Source organism: Erinaceus europaeus, chromosome 10, assembly GCF_950295315.1.
Source record: "Erinaceus europaeus chromosome 10, mEriEur2.1, whole genome shotgun sequence".
In the NCBI taxonomy this organism is placed as follows: Eukaryota; Metazoa; Chordata; class Mammalia; order Eulipotyphla; family Erinaceidae; genus Erinaceus; species Erinaceus europaeus.
In genome coordinates, this window is record NC_080171.1 from 121,723,022 (window position 1) to 121,742,076 (window position 19,055).

The 19,055-nt window shown below is 42.1% G+C and overlaps 1 protein-coding gene across 19 annotated transcripts in view; it reads left to right on the forward strand.

The window, feature by feature from the left end:
- The window catches only part of EPB41L3 (erythrocyte membrane protein band 4.1 like 3), a 252,639-nt gene that overhangs the window by 95,451 nt on the left and 138,133 nt on the right, over positions 1–19,055 (forward strand). For 6 of the 19 annotated variants that reach the window (XM_060200733.1, XM_060200735.1, XM_060200731.1 and 3 more), the window contains exon 1: positions 14,021–14,040. The exons of 2 other annotated variants lie outside the window; for them this stretch is intronic. The gene's annotated coding sequence lies outside the window, so the exon portion shown is untranslated. Of the gene's footprint in view, positions 1–13,881; positions 14,041–19,055 lie in introns of those variants that run through there. 11 more of the 19 variants (XM_060200728.1, XM_060200729.1, XM_060200730.1 and 8 more) reach the window with 5 other exon arrangements.

A 19,055-nucleotide genomic window follows, 5' to 3' on the forward strand; every position in this document is an offset into this window, starting at 1 on the left:
GCAACAAAAGGGAATAAATAAAACTTTTTAAAAAGTATTTATTCATTCATTTATTTTCATTGTCAACTGGGCCCTCACTAGGTCTCAGTGCCCACATGAATCTACTGCTCCCAGTGACCTGTGCTTTTTTTGGTTTTTGCTAGAGACAGGGAAATTGAGAGGGAAGCGGAATAGAGAATGCTTCAGCATTCATGAAGCTTCCTCCCTGAAAGGGGAGACCCAGGGCTTAAACCGGGGTCCTTGTGCATGGTAATGTGTGCTCTACTGACTGTAGCACTGCCCAGCCCCTAAAAAAAATGTCTTATTTACGAATTGGAATTTGTATTCTCTCCAGCGAGCTAGAACTTCAAGAGTAGACTGAGAACTGTTTCTTTTCAGTGAAAATGTGACTATGAGGCACAGAGAGATCTATCTCTGCTTCCTGGCCATCTTCAGTTGCTCTAGTCTTACACGTAGCCAACTGCAGTTTCCCTTTGTCAGCTGTCCTACGAATATAGACTCCGTACTGGAAACCAGGAATCAAATCCATCTCTAGCACCATTTCACATCAAGAGATCTCTAATGGCACAGTTGCTACATCTATTTCTTTCGAAAGCTCACTAGCTAATTTGTTGGGCATTCATCAGTCACTCCTGAAGGGTTTGTGCTGTCATTTCATCTGCTTTGGCTACAAAGAATTATGCCCTCAGAAGCAGGGACTGGAGCAGTGAAGTCATTGCTCTGCCCTGTGTTGTGACATCACCATAGCTCAAAGGAAGCAGGGGTGGGGCAGGCAGAAGTGGTCTGAAGCATCTTGATGGCTTTAACTTGGCCTGAATGAGACTCTCCTTTCTCAGGTCGGACTGCACCGGGAAGGTACTGTTTGGAGAATTAGAAAGAAGGTAGATGTGAGTGCAAGAGCGCCTAGGAAAATGTGCTTAGATGTCGAAGGAGAGGAGGGATTGTGGGGCAAAAAGCAACTATCAGACATTCTCTTTTAATATGTAGTTAGTATATTTCTCACTGTGTTTTGTTGTAAAGCAGCATAAGTTCTTAATTGAGCTTCTAAGTGTTAGCTATAAAAGTACATGGTGTCTATAAAGATGGGTTATCTTTTGGTAGGCAGTGTTCTTTCTGATTTATTTTTAAATGATGTGATGGTATTGGTGGCCGGAAAAAAAAAAAAAGAGAGAGAGAAAACTAAAGCTTTCATAAATTTAAAAGGTTTTTGCAGTGATTTGGGGAAGGTGATTTCCACTCAAATTTTTGTCTTATTTTCAGATTATTTTATAATATAGCATTTTAAGTCTAACTCAGAATTCTAGTGCAAAGATTATAAAAAATGTTTTACTCAAGTTAATGAAACTGTGAAGGAAGCCTGAAATCCTGTAACTAGACTTCTCGTGTTTTAATGTGTAAATTTAATGTGATATGAGCACACAGAAACCAAGAACTGCAGCAGAGCTGCAGATGTTCATCGTCTTTTTTTGTACTGCCTGGGTACAATGACTGTCATTTTTTTTTCCATATAGTGTATTTTACATACAGGAGCTCTGGGCAGTTCTTTCTCAGTCATGTAGCTGTTGCCGGAGCAAAATTTCAAAGCAAAGGGTGGGGTCCGGGGAATGCGGAGGAGAAAATGGGAAGAATGATGCCGGTAGAGAAGTTGAAATTAGGTACCAAAACTGCAGATGAGTTGGTTGCAGTGTCTTTACTACTGCATTTTTAGACGAGGTGGTGATTGGTTAAATGCACACTTTATAATTGTAAGCTTTTATTAGCCCTCCCAAGCCCCTAGTTCTTTTGTAATTTGTAGTGTAGGAGAAAAGCTGACAACTTAATTTTTAGATGGCTGACATTGTTCTTAGAGCCTTTCCTTACAAATGTAAGAAAAAGCAAAAGCAGAGAGGCCTGTGTTTGATCTAGGAAACAAAAGTGGTACTTCTCCTGACTTGTGCATTTACTTGCTCTCCATTTACACCGAGTGAGTACTGGCTGTGTTGAAGGACTTATTTTTCTTGGAATTTCATCCCCAAATCAAGTGCAGATCTTTATACTTAAAGCACTGAGTAAATATTTATAGAGTTGAATAAAATATGAGCTCATTTGTGACTTAAGCTTTATAACCACAGCTATTTGAAAAGGCCTCGCTGCTTTATTTTAAAAGGAGAATGACAAGGCTCGTGTGTGCCGCCCTAATTTTCCATGGCTTGATCTTCTTCATAACAAACTTGCTACTTAGTCTAGAACTCAAATTGGGAAGATACCGAAGGTTTTTCCACATTGGAGAGGAGAATATATTGCAGGCACAAAGAGGAAGAAGAATGACCCCTTTCAGGGAAGATCTGAAGGTGGCCTGCTTCCTTTTCTGCCAGCTGCTGTAGGTAGCAAGGCTGTCAGTGCAGAAGAAACTCTCCCAAGAGGAGAAAGAGGATTCAAAGAGAGTGTGAAAGAGTGGAAAATTCTTTAGGGCTATAGATGATAATATGGAAAGCTGTATACTAAATTCAAAAGAGGAAAAACAATTCTCTGTTGTATATCTCTTCTCTTTAGTCATTTTTGTACATGCAGTATTTACAGTCTCAGTGGCTTCTAGGTATTGTATTCAAGCTCTCAGTCCCATAGTTTCAAAAAAGAAAGAAAAAAGAAAAACCAAAGTTACTTTTTTCACATTTCAGCGTGTCTGAGAAGGACATATGTCATGTAATTGAGCTCGGCTATGTGGCAGAGAGAAGGCTAGCAATCTAGTTTACTGAGTGGGAATGTGCATCAGAAATGGGTAGCTGGAGGCCCCTCGATTGGACAGAAACCTTGAAGACACCGTTTTAAGAAATGGTGTATTGAAACATGGATGCATAGGAGGTGAGACAGCACATAAGCACTGTTAATAACTGAATTGGCGTGCCGTTCAAAAAATGAATGTTAACCACGTGGTGGATGTTTAGGCATACCTTGCCCAATGAATTTCCTTTCCTTTTCTTTTTATTTTTAAGTGAAACAACCTTAAAAAAATAATTTTAAGGTTATTAAATTTCTATTAATCCCAATTTTATGGTTTCATAATTTTAGAGTTTAGACTACCAAAAGAAGAGCAGATAATCATTGTATCATGTAGATTAGAAAACTGAAACTAGGGTGGGGATATAGTATAGTGGTGATGCAAAGAGACTGTCACGCCTGAGGCTCCAAAGCCCCAAATTCAGTGCCCTGCACCACCATAAGCCAGAGCTGAGCAGTGCTCTGGGGAAACAAAACAAAACCTAACAGAACAAAAAAAAAAAGAGGAAGAAGTTAATCAGAAAACTGAAAATAAAGACATTCTGAAAAACAAACAAAAAGCAATACTAAATTTAGCAATTAGTAGAAACATTAAGATGATTTTGCAGTGCATTTGAATTTTTATTTGTCACATATGACTTCAAGAAGGTTTTGTTTGTTTTTCTCTCTTTTTATTCCTCTTTAGTGGAACTTCTAGAAATATCTAAGTGGTGAGAATAAAAATGCTGGCTCTTTCAGAAAGAGGAAAACATTGGGAATTTAGTGTCTAATGGGTTTATGTAGCTCATTCTCTTGCTTTCGGTCTTGAATGATATTTAATTACTTCTATTTTCTTTATCCAGCCGTCACAGTTTCATGAAGACAGCCTCTTCTTAGCATTTTCCTTAAACTTTTTTTAATTCTATTTTTTTCTTTATTGGGAGGAGTAATGGTTTACAGTGGACAGTGAAATCCAGTAGTTTGTACATGTGTAACATTTCTCAGTTTTCCACATAACAATTCAACCCCCTCTAGGTCCTCCCCAGAGTCCTTGACTTTGGTGCACTACACCAACTCCAGTCCAAGTTCTGCTTAGTGTTTTCCCTTCTGTTCTTACTTTTCAACTTCTTTTTTTTTAAAGTAGTTTTCTGTTTTTTTTTTTTAATTTTTATTTATTTATGAGAAAGATAAGAGGAGAGAGAAAGAACCAGACATCACTCTGACACATGTGCTGCCGGGGATCAAACTCGGGACCTCATGCTTGAGAGTCCAAAGCTTTACCACTGCACCACCTCCCGGACCACTATTTTTCAACTTCCATGAGTGAGATCATCCCATATTCATCCTTTCTTTCTGGCTTATCTCATTTAACATGATTCCTTAAAGTTCCATCCGTAATAAGGTGGGGAAAAAAAGGTGAATTCATCATTCTTAATAGGTAAGTGGTATTCCACTCTGTATATACACCACAGTCTACTCAGCCACTCATCTGTTGGATTCCTGAGTTGCCAGAGATGGAGAGGAAGAGAAGATAGGCAAAGAGAAAGAAATCCACAGCACTGCTTCAGCACTCAGGAAACTTTCCCCTTGCAGGTGGGGGGCTGGGGGCTTGAACCTGGGTCCTGTGCATTGTAATATGTACTCAACCAGGTGTATCACCACCTGGCCCCTTAAGTTATTTCTTACAACTAATAGTGCCATACATTTTATAAAATATGGTTTGTTGGGCAAGGGAGAGTGTACAGACGTCACAAGTTTAATTCCCAGCAACACTATATGCCAGAGCTAGACACTGCTCTGGTCTTTTCTCGTGTTCATGAAGAAAGTACATAAGGTCTTTTCACATGTAGTTTATCAGTTGGCTGTGCATTTTTTCAAGGTTTTTTTTTTTGTACAGTGTTGGTTTACATATATTCTCTATATTATTAATTATGTTTCTTCTATGTATTCTTTGTAAGAAAAATCTATTAAATGGTCTCCATTTTTACATTTTTTTTTGCCTCCAGGGTTACTGCTGGGGCTCAGTGCCTGCACCACAAATCCACTGCTCCTGGAGGCCATTTTTCTCATTTTATGTGATATGACAGAGAGAAATAGAGAAAAGTGGGAAAGATAGAGTAGGAGAGAGAGGGAGAAACACCTGCAGACCTGCTTCACCACTTGTCGGGCAGGTGGGGAGCTGGGGGCCGGTCCTTGCGCTCTGCCCTTTGCACACTTAACCTGGTGCAGCACCACCTGACCTCGTGGTCTTCACTTTTCCATTCTTGTGCTTAGAAGATGGTTGGGCTTCCATAAAGGCAAGTGATTGAGAAGACATTTCAGAAAGCAAAAGACTTTAATTTAACTGGAATGTGGACTCTCTCCCAGGGAAGAGTAGTTGATGGGTCTTTAAAGGGTATGTTGTACCCAGCTGTTAAAAATGGGGAACTCACCTTCTTCACTTCATCTGGGATGGAGCTTAAAGGAATTGTATTGAGATCAGCCAGAAGGAGAAGGATGAACATGGGATGGTCTCACTCACGAACAGATGTTGAGAAATAAGAACAGACAGGAAAACACAAAGCAGGACTTGCACTGGGCTTGGCTGTTGCACCAAAGAAAAGACTCTGGGGTGGGTGAGGGCGGGGGGAGGGTTCAGGTCTTGGAAGACCTAGGGTGGGGGCTAGATTGTTATTTGGAAAACTGAGAAATGTTACACATGTACCAACTACTGTATTTAACTGCCAAATGCAAATGATTAACCCCCCCCCCCCCCAGTAAAGGAAGAAAAAAGGGTGTGTGTGTTGGAAGATTTTTAAATGAAAGTAAGGGTGGTAGCCTATGTACCTGGTTGAGTACACGTGTTACACTATGCAAAGACCTGGGTTCAAGCGCCTGGCTCCCATGTGCAGGAGAAAAGCTTCTAGTGGCAACGCTTTCTCGATTCCTGGCTGTGTCTATCAAATAAAGATAATAAAAATGTTTTTAAATGAAAGTAAGGGAGTGTTGGGCTTTGCTAGGTATGAGGAACTATTGAAGGTGGTTGAGGAGGGAAGGAGAAATACTCATCTGGTGACAAGTGTGATGCTGCGGGCACAAGTATCTGGCTATCTTAGCCCCCAGAAACAGTCTTTTGCTAATGGACTAAAAAGAAAGTTTAGACTTCGATTGCAACGAGTTTTCCTCTTAATGACTGACACTTGGATAACTGGCCTGATATATTCTCATTGCCATACTTAGTTGAGGAATAAGTATTTTGGGCGCTTTGAAGTACAGCATCAAGTTATATATATATAAAACAAATTAATTATGCTCACTTTAAACCATGCTCTGACAGTATTAAAAAGCAAAAGAGAAAAAATCTCATCATTTGGAGATAGTAACTATGAATATTTTTGGGAAATATTTTTCAAAGGACAAACTGCCTGTGTAATATATTGTGCAGGCCTTGGGATCAATAGACCTGACTTGGGCTCCCAGTCTTGCTACTTAATAGTTCCTTGGCATGAGTAAGTTTTTGTTTTTCTTCCCTGAGTTTGGTTATTTACAATACTCAATAATGCTTACATCTCAAGGACATAAGGACTTAGTGATACAATATACTCAAAGCACTCAGCATAGTATCTAAGGCTTCCTAACTGTCTAGTGTTGAGCTCTTAGAAAAGTCATAATGGGGAGTTGGGCGGTAGCGCAGCGGGTTAAGCACACATGGTGTAAAGCACAAGGATCGGCGTAAGGATCCCGGTTCGAGCCCCCGACTCTCCACCTGCAGGGGAGTCGCTTCACAGGCGGTGAAGCAGGTCTGCAGGTGTCTGTCTTTCTCTCCCCCTCTCTGTCTTCCCCTCCTCTCTCCATTTCTCTCTGTCCTATCCAACAACAACGACATTAATAACAACAACAAGGAGCCAGGCGGTGGCGCACTTGGCTAAGTGTGCACATGACAGTGTGCAAGGACCCAAGTTCAAGCCTCTGGTTCCCACCTGCAGGGGGAAAGCTTCATGAGTGCTGAAGCAGGGCTGCATGTGTCTCTCTGTCTCTCTCTCTTATCTTCCCCTCTCAATTTCTCTCTGTCTCTATACAATTATAAGTAAATAAATAAAACATTCTAAGAAAAATAACAACAATAAAAACTACAACAGTAAAACAACAAAGGCGACCAAAGGGAATGAATAAATATTAAAAAAATAATAATAAAAAGAAAAGTCATAATGAATTGTTACCTAGAAAAACAAAATACCATGACTTTTCTCTGACAACCCAGTAGATTGCTGTAGCTGTGGACCAAAACGGAGTTCACTGGGGTCATGGCTGCTTTACTGTTGTGTGTGACCTGTGGCTGAGCCCGGTAGATAGTCTCTACACAGAAGGAAGTGTCCCTGCTGTGACTCGTCTCTCTCTCTCTCTCCTCTCTCTCTCTCTCTATATATATATATCTCTTTTTCCTCTGTCTACCTTCTCTTTTTTTTTTTATTTTTTTAAATTTTATTTATTCCCTTCTGTTGCCCTTGTTGTTTTATTGTTGTAGTTATTATTGTTGTCGTTGTTGGATAGGACAGAGAGAAATGGAGAGAGGAGGAGAAGACAGAGAGGAGGAGAGAAAGACAGACACCTGCAGACCTGCTTCACCGCCTGTGAAGCGACTCCCCTGCAGGTGGGGAGCCGGGGTTTGAACCGGGATCCTTATGCCGGTCCTTGTGCTTTGCGCCACCTGCACTTAACCCGCTGCGCTACAGCCCGACTCCCTACCTTCTCTTTCAAAAAGCAGCAGCTTTATTTTCACATGTAAAGATTTGAAGATAGGTATTTAGTATCTTACTCGATTAAGATATCTACATGTCTAGCTGTAACACTAATATGTAAACCACAGTGTGCTCTGGGAGGCGTTTTTTTTCTGTCTACAAATTTATATCTGCATCATGATTTTTAATAGGAAATAAATATAATCTCTGGCTTCTGTACACTACTGGTAGGTAGGTCATTACCTTTAATGATGGTTATTTGAGACCTTGTCACCCAGCCCGCCTCCTCCTACTTAGCTGTCTTGTAGTGTACACATTCTGGGCCTGGCGGGTAGAACAAGACGGTAAAACAAAAGTCAAGGACATAGACATTTATATTTTTTGTTGTTTTTTAATATTTTATTTATTTATCAATATTTATTAACTAGAGACAGAAAGAAAGAGAGAGAGAGAGACCTACAGCACTGCTTCACTGCTTGTAGGTGGGAGCTGTAGGTGGGAGCTGGGGCTTTGAACCCAGTCCCTGCACATTGGACTAGGTGAGCTCTATCAGGTGTGCCACCACTCAGTCCTGTTAATATTAATATTTAGTTTTCACAAACTAAATTCACTAACCTTTATTTACTGCCTAACTTCTTAATTTGAACTTTACTTTTTAAATGAATTATTTTTCATTATAATAGAGACCAGGAGATACAGGGTGGGGAGAGAGAGAGGGAGAGAAAGAGAGATAGAGACTGGCCTGCCCCCCTACATATGGGGACTGGGGTCTTGAACCTAGGTCCTCAGGCTTGGTAATTGTCTGCTGTACTAGTCATGACACCATCTAGCCCCTCTTAAATTGAATTTTAATGTGAAATCTCATTGTAGAGACTGGCCTTCTTCAATGCAGCCCAGCTTGGAGGTCCTTAGTGCTCAGTCACTTTTCATCTGGAATGCTCCCAAGGCATTGAACACCACAGCCCATACTAAAGGTTACTCTGAGGTCAGTCAGTACAGTTCTCTGGTCATTTAAGGAGGGGATAGGGCATGGATGTCGATAGATAAAAATAATAATAGGTTCTCCTTATTTTTTCTTAGAATTCTGAACCCTTCTGTTTACTTCCTCACTAGTAATTAACACATGTCAGATTCAGTTCGCTGATTTCAGACAGAACTTTAAGGATACGAACTCCTCTAATACAGTAGACAGGTACCTGATAAAGATACCGTTTGCACTGGTCTTTGGTTTCCTTGAAATTGCATCTTGTTTTCCCCGACATTCATGCAGTGAGGAAAACAGCTTTAGGATCCTAAGATTGAGCTAACAGGAATAGTTTCCCTAGACTTCTTTTAGGTTATGCTGCATGGAGCCTGTAAACTGGAGGGTGGGCCTGGTAGGTGTCTGATTTTATGAGTTTTATATTTATTTAAAGTTACATCATAGGGATAGACGGGTTTTTGTTTGTTTTGTAATTTTACTTGAGAGAGTTCTTGCTTTTTTATATTCTCTGTAATATAATAATGCTGTGCTATCTTCTGTTCACTTTGAAACAGGATACACGTATTAGGTGCTTGCGGAGAGTAAATGTTTTCCACGTTAGCAAGGGATGCTGTTTATCTATTTGCCTCTGTCCTGGAGACCCTTGATGGTCTTTATCTTTGTGAGAATCCCAAGATAAAAGCCTAAGGAGACTTTGGGATTTTGTGACATTCCTTCATAAATTCTGTAACCCCCAAAGCTGGATGTCCTTGGTAAGGAAAAATAAAACAAGTCAAATTTAAACTCCATATAGCAATGGTAGTGGCTTAAGGTTGGCTGCAGTGGTTTTCAAATGCAAGTACCACCAGTGAGTCCTGATATAAGTCATCCCTGGGCTGTGTTCACATTATCTTAAGAATTCTTCATTTCTGTAGTGTACAGGCTATTGTCTAGTAAACATTAAGTCTGGAAAGATAGTGCATTATAAAGGAGGCATACAAATGTCTGAGCGAATACTTAGAATCTAGGAAAGAATCCTGGATTCAAGCAGCCTTGTTCCCATATTGGCTTTTATGGTCCATAAGAAATTAGACATAAAATTTAGAAAATTCAGAAAGTAGGGGGGAAAGGTTAGTTCGTTTTCTTATCTGTTAAGCAGACATACGAATGATTATTATTTTATTTATTTATTTTTTATTTAATAAAGGATAAATTAACAAAACCATAGGGTAGGAGAGGTACAACTCCACACTATTCCCACCACCCAATCTCCATATCCCACCCCCTCCCCCGATAGCTTTCCCATTCTCTATCCCTCTGGGAGCATGGACCCAGGGTCATTGTGGGTTGCAGAAGGTAGAAGGTCTGGCTTCTGTAACTGCTTCCCCGCTGAACATGGGCATTGACTGGTCGGTCCATACTCCCAGTCTGCCTCTCTCTTTCCCTAGTAGGGTGGGTCTCTGGGGAAGCGGAGCTCCAGGGCACATTGGTGGGGTCTTCAATCCAGGGAAGCCTGGTCGGCATCCTGATGGCATCTGGAACCTGGTGGCTGAAAAGAGAGTTAACGTACAAAGCCAAACAAATTGTTGAGCAATGATGGACCGAAAGGTTGGAATAGTGAAGATGAAGTGTTGGGGGTGGGGTACTCACTGCAAACTCTAGTGTACTTCTGCTTTCAAGTATATTTTGCGCTTTTTTTATGTTTATGTGTGAACATATGCTCTCTCTCACAGAACCTGGTGTATATCTAGGTTTTGGGACTTTGTTAGAAAGTGAACCACCTGGGATGGAATTAGAGAATACTATGAAAGGAAAGGTCTCACCCGAGTAATGAAGCTGAAGGGTTGTCATTCCACACGTGAAGTCTCTGGACACAGTCTGAAGTGAAGCATGTTGAGGTGGCAATCGTTGCGTTGATTAGGTTGCGATCGGCTGATGCAATATTATTTGGTATGGATTGGGAGAGGCATGCGGGAAAGTGGGCCCTATCCTAAGGTTCCAGGACTGGGGGGAAGTAGAGGCTCTATAGTGGAGATGTGAGGTTCCTGCTGTCTTAGGGTTCAAAAAGACAATGGATAGTTACTGTTATCATCACATTATTTGGTAACTGGGTTAACTTTGAAAAGTCCTTTTGTTAGGGTTTAGGCATACGAATAATTATTACATAGCAGATTGGTTAGGGGACTAGGGAAGGAGAATTTTTTTAAAAAAGAAATTATAAAAATAGGAGTAAAATATATTCAAGAGTTAAATTAATAGGAAAAAACATTAAAAAGAAAGAAAGAAAGAGAGAAAGAGAAAGAAAGAAAGGAAGGAAGGAAGGAAGGAAGGAAGAAAGAAAAAAACTCCTTCCAAAAACTCTCAATCTCCGAGGACAGTCTGTCTTCTTTGTTTTAGCGAATGACTCGTGTGCACATCCTCTGCTGGTGTTTCAGAGGCTGTGGTCCCCAGGAAATCCCTTCTCTATCTTTCTTCTGAAGGAAGTTTGCCGCTGTAGGCGATGACCTGTCTCGCATATTCAGTTTAGGTCTGCCTGCCAGTAGAGACCCAACCATGGCCTCCTTGTCCTTGTGCCTGTTTCAGGACAAGTCCCAAGCTCACGGTCATTTCCAATGATTCTCTACCCCCGCAGCTGTGTCGTCTTAGGCGCCAGTCATTGCATTTCATTTTTTTTTAATTTTATTTATTTATTTATTTTCCCTTTTGTTGCCCTTGTTGTCTTTGTTGTTGTAGTAGTTATTATTGTTGCTGTTATTGATGTCGTTGTTGCTGGATAGGACAGAGAGAAATGGAGAGAGGAGGGAAAGACAAGGGGGGGAGAGAAAGATAGACACCCGCAGACCTGCTTCACCGCCTGTGAAGCGACGCCCCTGCAGGTGGGGAGCCGGGGGCTTGAACCAGGATCCTTATGCCGGTCCTTGCGCTTTGTGCCACCTGCGCTTAACCAGCTACACTACCCCCCGATTCCCCTCGTTTCATTTTTAAATTGCTGAATTTCATGATATCCCAGGAGGCTGGCAGGATGCTTCAGTCTTTGGAGCTACAGTTGCAGTACAACTTTAAAAACTGGATCTGTTGTCATGAAAATAGCTTTTCTGACATAGCTTGGTTTTGATACAGGGAAGTGGCAGGTGCATTATGTAGCCATCTTTAAACATGTCCTTTCTTCCTCTCATTGCAACTCTCCCAGAGATCCTGAAACTTGCATTTTGGAGTTACCTTTAAAAATGCTTTAACATTAAGACACTATCTTTAAAAGATTATTGGTGTAGGGGGCCGAGCTGTAGCGCAGCGGGTTAAGTGCACGTGGTGCCAAGCGCAAAGACCGGCTTAAGGATCCCAGTTCGAGCCCCAGGCTCCCCACCGCAGGGGAGTCACTTCACAGGCAATGAAGCAGGTCTGCAGGTGTCTGTCTTTCCCCCTCTCTGTCTTCCCCATCTCTCTCCATCTCTCTCTGTCTTATCCAACAACAACAATGGCAATGGCAACAATAACAATAAAAACAATGAGAGCTACAAAAATGGGAAAAATGGCCTCTAGGAGCAGTGGATTCATAGTGCAGACACTGAGCCCCAGAGATAACCCTGGAGGCAAAAAAGACTGGTAGACTATATAAACAATAGTGAGTCTGATTTAATAATCTCTTAAAGCCATTCTTCATTTTGGTAATCTCCTTGCCGGTGATTTGTTCTGCCTGGAATTCCAAAATATCTTAGTTGGTCGTACTAGTGCATTGAAGCGTCCCTTAGGCAAACATCTCTCCTCTGCCTCTGACTGATAGCCACTCTCCTGTCTCCCGTCCCCTCAGAGCAACCCTGCCCTCTTCACTCAAGTGCAATTCTGTCCAGCCATCTCAAGTGCATTTATCCACCAGTTCAAGCATCTCCTCAACCTAAAGAAACAAGCACAGCCAGACAAACCAACCTGAGTTTCTGATTTAGCTTTTTCCTTTAGTTTATTGCCAGCATACCTTCTCAGTGCTTGGGCCATGAGCCAGACTTCTTTGAAATTATTTTTCAAGCCTGAGTAACTCATTTGGCAACAGTGACACTAAATTTTAAAAAACTCACTACTAACATTTATAAAAATATGCAGTTAAACTGAGATGACCCCTGGCATATACCAAAACATGATACTTGTGAAGTTTGACTCTTTTATTCCTTCCTATCTCTATCTGTTTATTCCACAGATGTGTTTGAACCTAGTATTTCACTGGATGCTGAGACTTTGTCTTTGAACAGGATAAATCAGGCCTCTCTTCTCCCGGATCCTGCATCTTGAGCAGGACAGACCCTAAACACTCAAGCAGACAGGGTTTCAGATAGCTCTGAGTACCTACGATCACAGTCACTATAGATGCAGACTACTTTCAGTGTTGTTATTATTTGGGAACGTTTCACTTTTGTTTTGCCTCCAGGGTGATATCACTGGGGCTCAGTGCCCACACTAGGAATCCACTGCTCCTGGGGCTATTTTTTTCCCATTTTTGTTGCCTTAATTGTTATTATTGTTATTGTTGCCACTGCCATTGTTGTTGTTGGATAGGACAGGGAGAAATGGAGAGAGGAGGGGAAGACAGAGAGGGGGAGAGAAAGACAGACACCTGCAGACCTGCTTCACCGCCTGTGAAGCGACTCCCCTGCAGGTGGGGAGCCGGGGGCTTGAACCCAGGTCCTTGCATGGGTCCTTGCGCTTAGTATTATAGGTGCTTAACCCAGTGCATCGCCACCTGGCCCCCACGTTCGGCATTGTTTTAATGTCCTTGGCTGTACCCTCCCTCTGCAAGTTTAATATTAGCTCTTACTTGGTAGTGGTACAGGCTGCAACGACTTTCTATAATCCTCTATGTCTTTGGACCTGGTACACTGCCTTCCTGTGGCCCCATGTTAACTGGTAAATAGCTTTTATTTTTACCTCTCTTCTTTCCTATACCTTATCTTCCTTGTGAGGATATTACTATTATTATTAATTATTATTTATTAAATTTTGTTATCACTGGGGCTCGGTGCCTGCACTATAAATCCACTGCTACTGGAGGCCATCCCTCCCCCCCACCCCCGATTTTTATTGGATAGGACAGAGAGAAATTGAGAGAGGAGGGGAGAAAAAAAGATACTTGCTGACCTGCTTCACCACTTGTGAAGCGACTCCCCTGCAAGTGGGGAGCTGGAGGCTTGAAGCAGGATCCTTGTGTGGGACCTTGGGCTTGGTACTATGTTTGCTTAACCCGGCAGTATGCCACAGCCTGCCCCCCCCTTGTGATATTATTTTGACTTAGAATGTGCATTCTCTTTTTTATTTAAGTTTACTTTCTTCTGCTATGCCACTCAGATGTGGATTTATCAGAAAAATGATAATTAAGTTTGAATGTACAATGCTCTCACCTTTTTTTTTCAGTATGCAAAAGGTTGAGCCAAAGCCCCCAGTGTTTGTACTTTGAAGCTCACCGTTTTCTTAAAGACAGCTCCTCAAATTGTAAAAGCTTCCATGCTTGCAACATCTGTACCTGCATCGGACTGGATAGCACGGTGAAATAGCCCTTTCACAGTTCCGATGGCAACTCTAGTTGACCAGAATCCACAACCTTACTGTGTCCCAGCTCCTCTTCCTTTGAAGTGTTCACAGGTACATATGGGAGACACAACCAACGACTTAGATTCATTTCTGATTTAACTAGGAGAAACCCTGCAGAAACGCTGTCATGACTGACTGGTATAACTAATACGAAATCACCTTTTGAGCTGTAGAGATGCACTGATTTAAAAAATCAGTGTTTTTAAGGTATCAAGATGGTAAGAGTTTAGGGGAAGGAGCATCTTTTAATTTCTTTCATGCTTTCTCTCACTATTCTGTACCTCCGTTCTTCGAACAATAGAGCGTATCTGGAGTACTTATTACGTTGCCAGCACTATGGAGGTCTCATCAACTGAGCACTAAGCAAAATGAACAGCAGTACCCACTCTCCTGGGGCTCCCTGTCGCCCAGGGCACAGACATAAGTAACTCCCCGCTCACCAGGTCCACTCTGTGATAATCAGCAATGTGGGGGGGGGGGGGGAGCTGGAGCAAAATCAGTCCAGCACAGAAGCTCCTGGGCGTGCAGTCACGGGAGGGGACAGTGATGTCTAGCTTGAGATCCCGGTGTGACCAGGGGTCAAGAGATGACAGAGGAGGAAGTATGTCGGGGGAATCTCTAGGGATAGAAGTAAGTAGACCAAGGGGAGGGTGCTGAACATGACTGGGCAGCACGTCTAAGGGGCAACAGGGAAGGGACTGAACCTGTCTACGGAGTAAGTAAGGTGGGTGCTAGGGATAGTAGAGAGCCGTTGCGATGAACAGAAATCCTCAAAACAGTGGCCGTTAGCACTGTGTATAAAAGCTGAGATGAGAGAGAGAGAGAGAGAGAGAGAGAGAGAGAGAGGATAGGGGAGAGACGTGGAAACTGTGTTTCAGTAAGCAGCAGTTCTCAGGACTCCTGAGCATCTCAACAGCCCTGTGATGGAAAACTCCTGGAGAGGGGAGGGGGCTGGGGCTGGCGGTGGTGCACCTGGTCAAGCACACTTATTACCAAGCTTAAGCACACGTTTGAATCCCCACTCTCCACTTGCAGGGGGGACGCTTTGCAAACAGTGAAGCAGGGCTGCAGGTGTCTCTCTTTCTCTCCCTCTTTCTCTCCCTGTCCTCTCTCAACTTTTCTCCATCCTAGCTAATAAAAATTAGAAAGGAAAAAAAAAAAATGGCTTTTGTAGTGTTTGCACTGAGCCCCAGTGACAGCCTTGGTGGCAATGAAAAAAAATTTTTTTTAATATTTTTTTTTAATTTTCCTGTAAAGTTGTCAATGCTGTGCGTCGTGACCCTCAGTGAAGAGTTTAGAGAGCTGCCCTGATTTCCTTGACACCACTTCTTTGCTTTGGTTTAACTCCTCCACCTGGCATGACTTGCTTTGGAAAGAGGAGGGAGAGACAGAAAAAGAGAACAGAAAGCCTGAACACGGGGGGCAGGGGGGCAGGCGGTAGCGCAGCGGGTTAAATACATGTGGCGCAAAGTGCAAGGACCAGAATAAGGATCCCGGTTCAAGCCCCCGGCTTCCCACCTGCAGGGGGGAGCTTCATGAGTGGTGAAGCAGGTCTGCAGGTGTCTTATCTTTCTCTCCCCCTCTCTGTCTTCCCTCCTCTCTCCATTTCTCTCTGTCCTTTCCATCAACAACGATGACATCAGTAACAACAATAAGAAGAACAACAGTGATAAAAAAGGGCAACAAAAAGGGAAAATGGCCTCCAGGAGCAGTGTGTTCATAGTGCAGGCACTGAGCCCCAGCAGTAACTCTGGAGGCAAAGAGGAAGAAAGAAAGAAAGAAAGAAAGAAAGAAAGAAAGAAAGAAAGAAAGAAAGAAAGAAAGAAAGAAAGAGAGAGAGAGAGAGAGAGAGAGAGAGGGAGGGAGGGAGGGAGGGAGGGAGGGAGGGAGGGAGGAAGGAAGGAAGGAAGGAAGGAAGAAAAAAACCTGAACACACAGCTACCTGAGCACACAGGAGGTATGAGATAAAATCAATATTTGTACATGATTAATTTTTTAAAAAAAAAATTCACACTGTGTATTTTTCTCAGAATTAGACTGAGAAGCAAAGGTGACACTGCTAAAAATACCTACCTTCTATGTAGGAAGATGTTTTTAGCATTATGACAGACAGCTCAGTTTAAAGCACTAAAGACAGGTTTGTCATGCTTTCTCTTATTCAGCCTTTTTCTGTCAATAATAAAAGACTCTAAAGTATAGTTTCAGAGTGCTGGAAAAATGATAGCACCTTTTAAATTCCCCGAATTAGCTCGTCTTTTCATGATACAGAAAGGAGTCTACCAGAAGTACAGTTTTCACCCTAGCTGAACAGAAATACTACTTTTGCTGTGCCTGCTGTGCAGAGACAAGTGTCAGAATGAACTGTGGATGGGTTAGCTAAGAAAATAAAGATAGTGAAACAAGGTTGAGGATTCTTTTATAAAAAAAAAATAATAATTCTGATATTTGAAAAGATTGATATATTCCTAGCTTTCAACTGAAATGATAAACATCACCCTGAATTTCTGGGTTTCCTCAGGTTCTTCTCCACGTGACATCCCCCAACTTCTGAAAAGCAGACACTTCTCTGAACTGTATATTTTGTTGATTTTACAGTTGTGTGCCAGAACTATAAAATGTCTTTATTTCGGGAGTCGGGTGGTAGCGCAAGCGGGTTAAGCGCAGGTGGCGCAAAGCGCAAGGACCGGCGAAAGGATCCTGGTTCAAGCCCCCGGCTCCCCACCTGCGGGGGAGTCGCTTCACAGGCGGGGCAGTCGCTTCACAGGCGGTGAAGCAGGTCTGCAGGTGTCTATCTTTCTTTCCCCCCTCTGTCTTCCCCTCCTCTCTCCATTTCTCTCTGTCCTATCCAACAATGACATCAGTGACAACGACAATAGTAACTACAACAATAAAACAAGGGCAATAAAAGGAAATAAATAAATATAAAAAAAGTCCTTATTTCTTTCCATACCATTATTCCCTGCATCTCCAACGTTTTTGTAGTATTAATGTTAATGATTTAAAACACACACACACACACAAAGGGGTGTGTTGTGTATATACACTTCAGCAGTTTGGTTTTTTTTTGTTGTTGTTCAACATTGTGTTAGAGATTCGGATGTTATTGGCATCGACTGTATATGTGGCAGGAACATTTTTATTGCCAGAGACCAGACGCTTTAGCCAATGTTCATGACTTCCTGACTGATCCTTGAGCAGGGCTATGTGCTCCCACCATAGAGAAGTGCTCACTGTCCCTTCACTCTGGGATTTCCCTCCTCTGCACGGCTGAGCTGTCTCATTGGGCATACACCCCACCGCTTTCTCCCTCACCCAACACTGCCTTTTCTCTTTATTTTTCTTCATCATGCTGTGTTTGTATGTTTCTGGTTTTCTGCAACCAGAATTTCCACATGTTTTCAAGCTCTTAGAACAGAGCCAGCATGTAGTCGATACTCAGTAAATACTTGCATGAGGGCATCATTGAAAATGTAATCTAAACCAATTCCATGATGTTATGAAGGCAAATTCTAGATTTTGTCTCTGGCATTTCGCTGAGAAGATATGCTTTTTTTTTTTTAAAGGAAGTTTTTATTGTGGATATCATCAGTGCATTATAACCAACGTCTTAATTATGTCACCACAGGACTGAAACATTTGAGGCACAAAAAAATATGAAAGACTCATTTGAGAACAACCAGCTGCTTTTAAAATATTTAAGCAAGTGATGTGCTTCATGGCAACAGATTACAAAGTTTCAAATGAGAAAGTCTTGTTATCTGAAAGTTCAACTATTTTTAGGAGTTTTTCATGACTGTAGGCTTTTTTCACTCTCTTAATTTCTCTTTCCTATAAGCGAAGGAACAAACAACAGCGAGACCTGAGCAGTAAATGCCAGGTCATTGGACCCTTTGCTGTCGACAAAACAGGTCAGATCCGCAGACAGAGGAAGGAGTCAGATTTTATGAATTGCTCATGTTTTCCTGTGTCACAGTTTTTCTGCTCATTTTTTTGTTTGTTTTGGATATAGATTTTTTATTTTTATATTTATTTATTTTCCCTTTTGTTGCCCTTGTTTTTTAGTTGTTGTTGTAGTTATTGTTGTTGTTATTGATGTCGTCGTTGTTGGATAGGACAGAGAGAAATGGAGAGAGGAGGGGAAGACAGAGAGGGGGAGAGAAAGACAGACACCTGCAGACCTGCTTCACTGCCTGTGAAGCGACTCCCCTCAGGTGGGGAGCCGAGGGGTTCGAACCAGGATCTTTACGCTGGTCTTTGAGGTTTGCGCCACGTGCGCTTAACCCGCTGCGGTACCGCCCGACTCCCTAGACACAGATTTTTAAATTATTAAAAGTGATTTAATATTGATTTGCAAAATTATGAAACGCAAGGGGTATATAATCCCACACCTTTCCCATCACCAGAGTTCTGTGTCCTCACTCCCTCCACTGGAAACTACGAGAGTTCTCCAAGGTCACAGATAGGGGTTTACTTTTATTTCTATAACTATCTGTATTTGTGTAAGACCCCCAAGACCCAGAGAGGGAAGAGGAAAAAGGGAAGGACATTCAGAAGTAGCAATAGGTATCGGTGTGACTTAAAAAGAGGAAGGGAAGGCAGGACCATGGGTACGGTTTTCTGAAGTGACTCAGCTTGGAATTGGACATGTAACCTTTAAAAAAAGAGAGAGAGAGAGAGAGAGAGAGAGATTCTTGATGAGAAATGTGTGTCTGTGCCTCCTGCAGGATCTTGTGGGGGCACAAAAGAATGCGTGTGTGCTCAGGGTCAAGATGTGACAGCACTGAGCTAACTAGAATTTGGGTCTCCTCACGTTTTGTTAGAGTTTAGTCTCCCGCCCCCGCCCTCAGTAGTGAACACAATTACATTGCTAATACTTCCCCAGACAGACCATCTGGTTTGCCCTCCTTTTTTCCCTTCTAATTTTAGCACAGTCTAAGGTACCCAGGTTTATTTTATTTTTTTAACCAATGAATATTCCGTTGTCTCTTAATTTGGAGAGTAATCCGTGCACTTTGCATTTTCGGTTCTTGTATTCAGTGCTGGGAAGATCACACTGTAGTTGATTT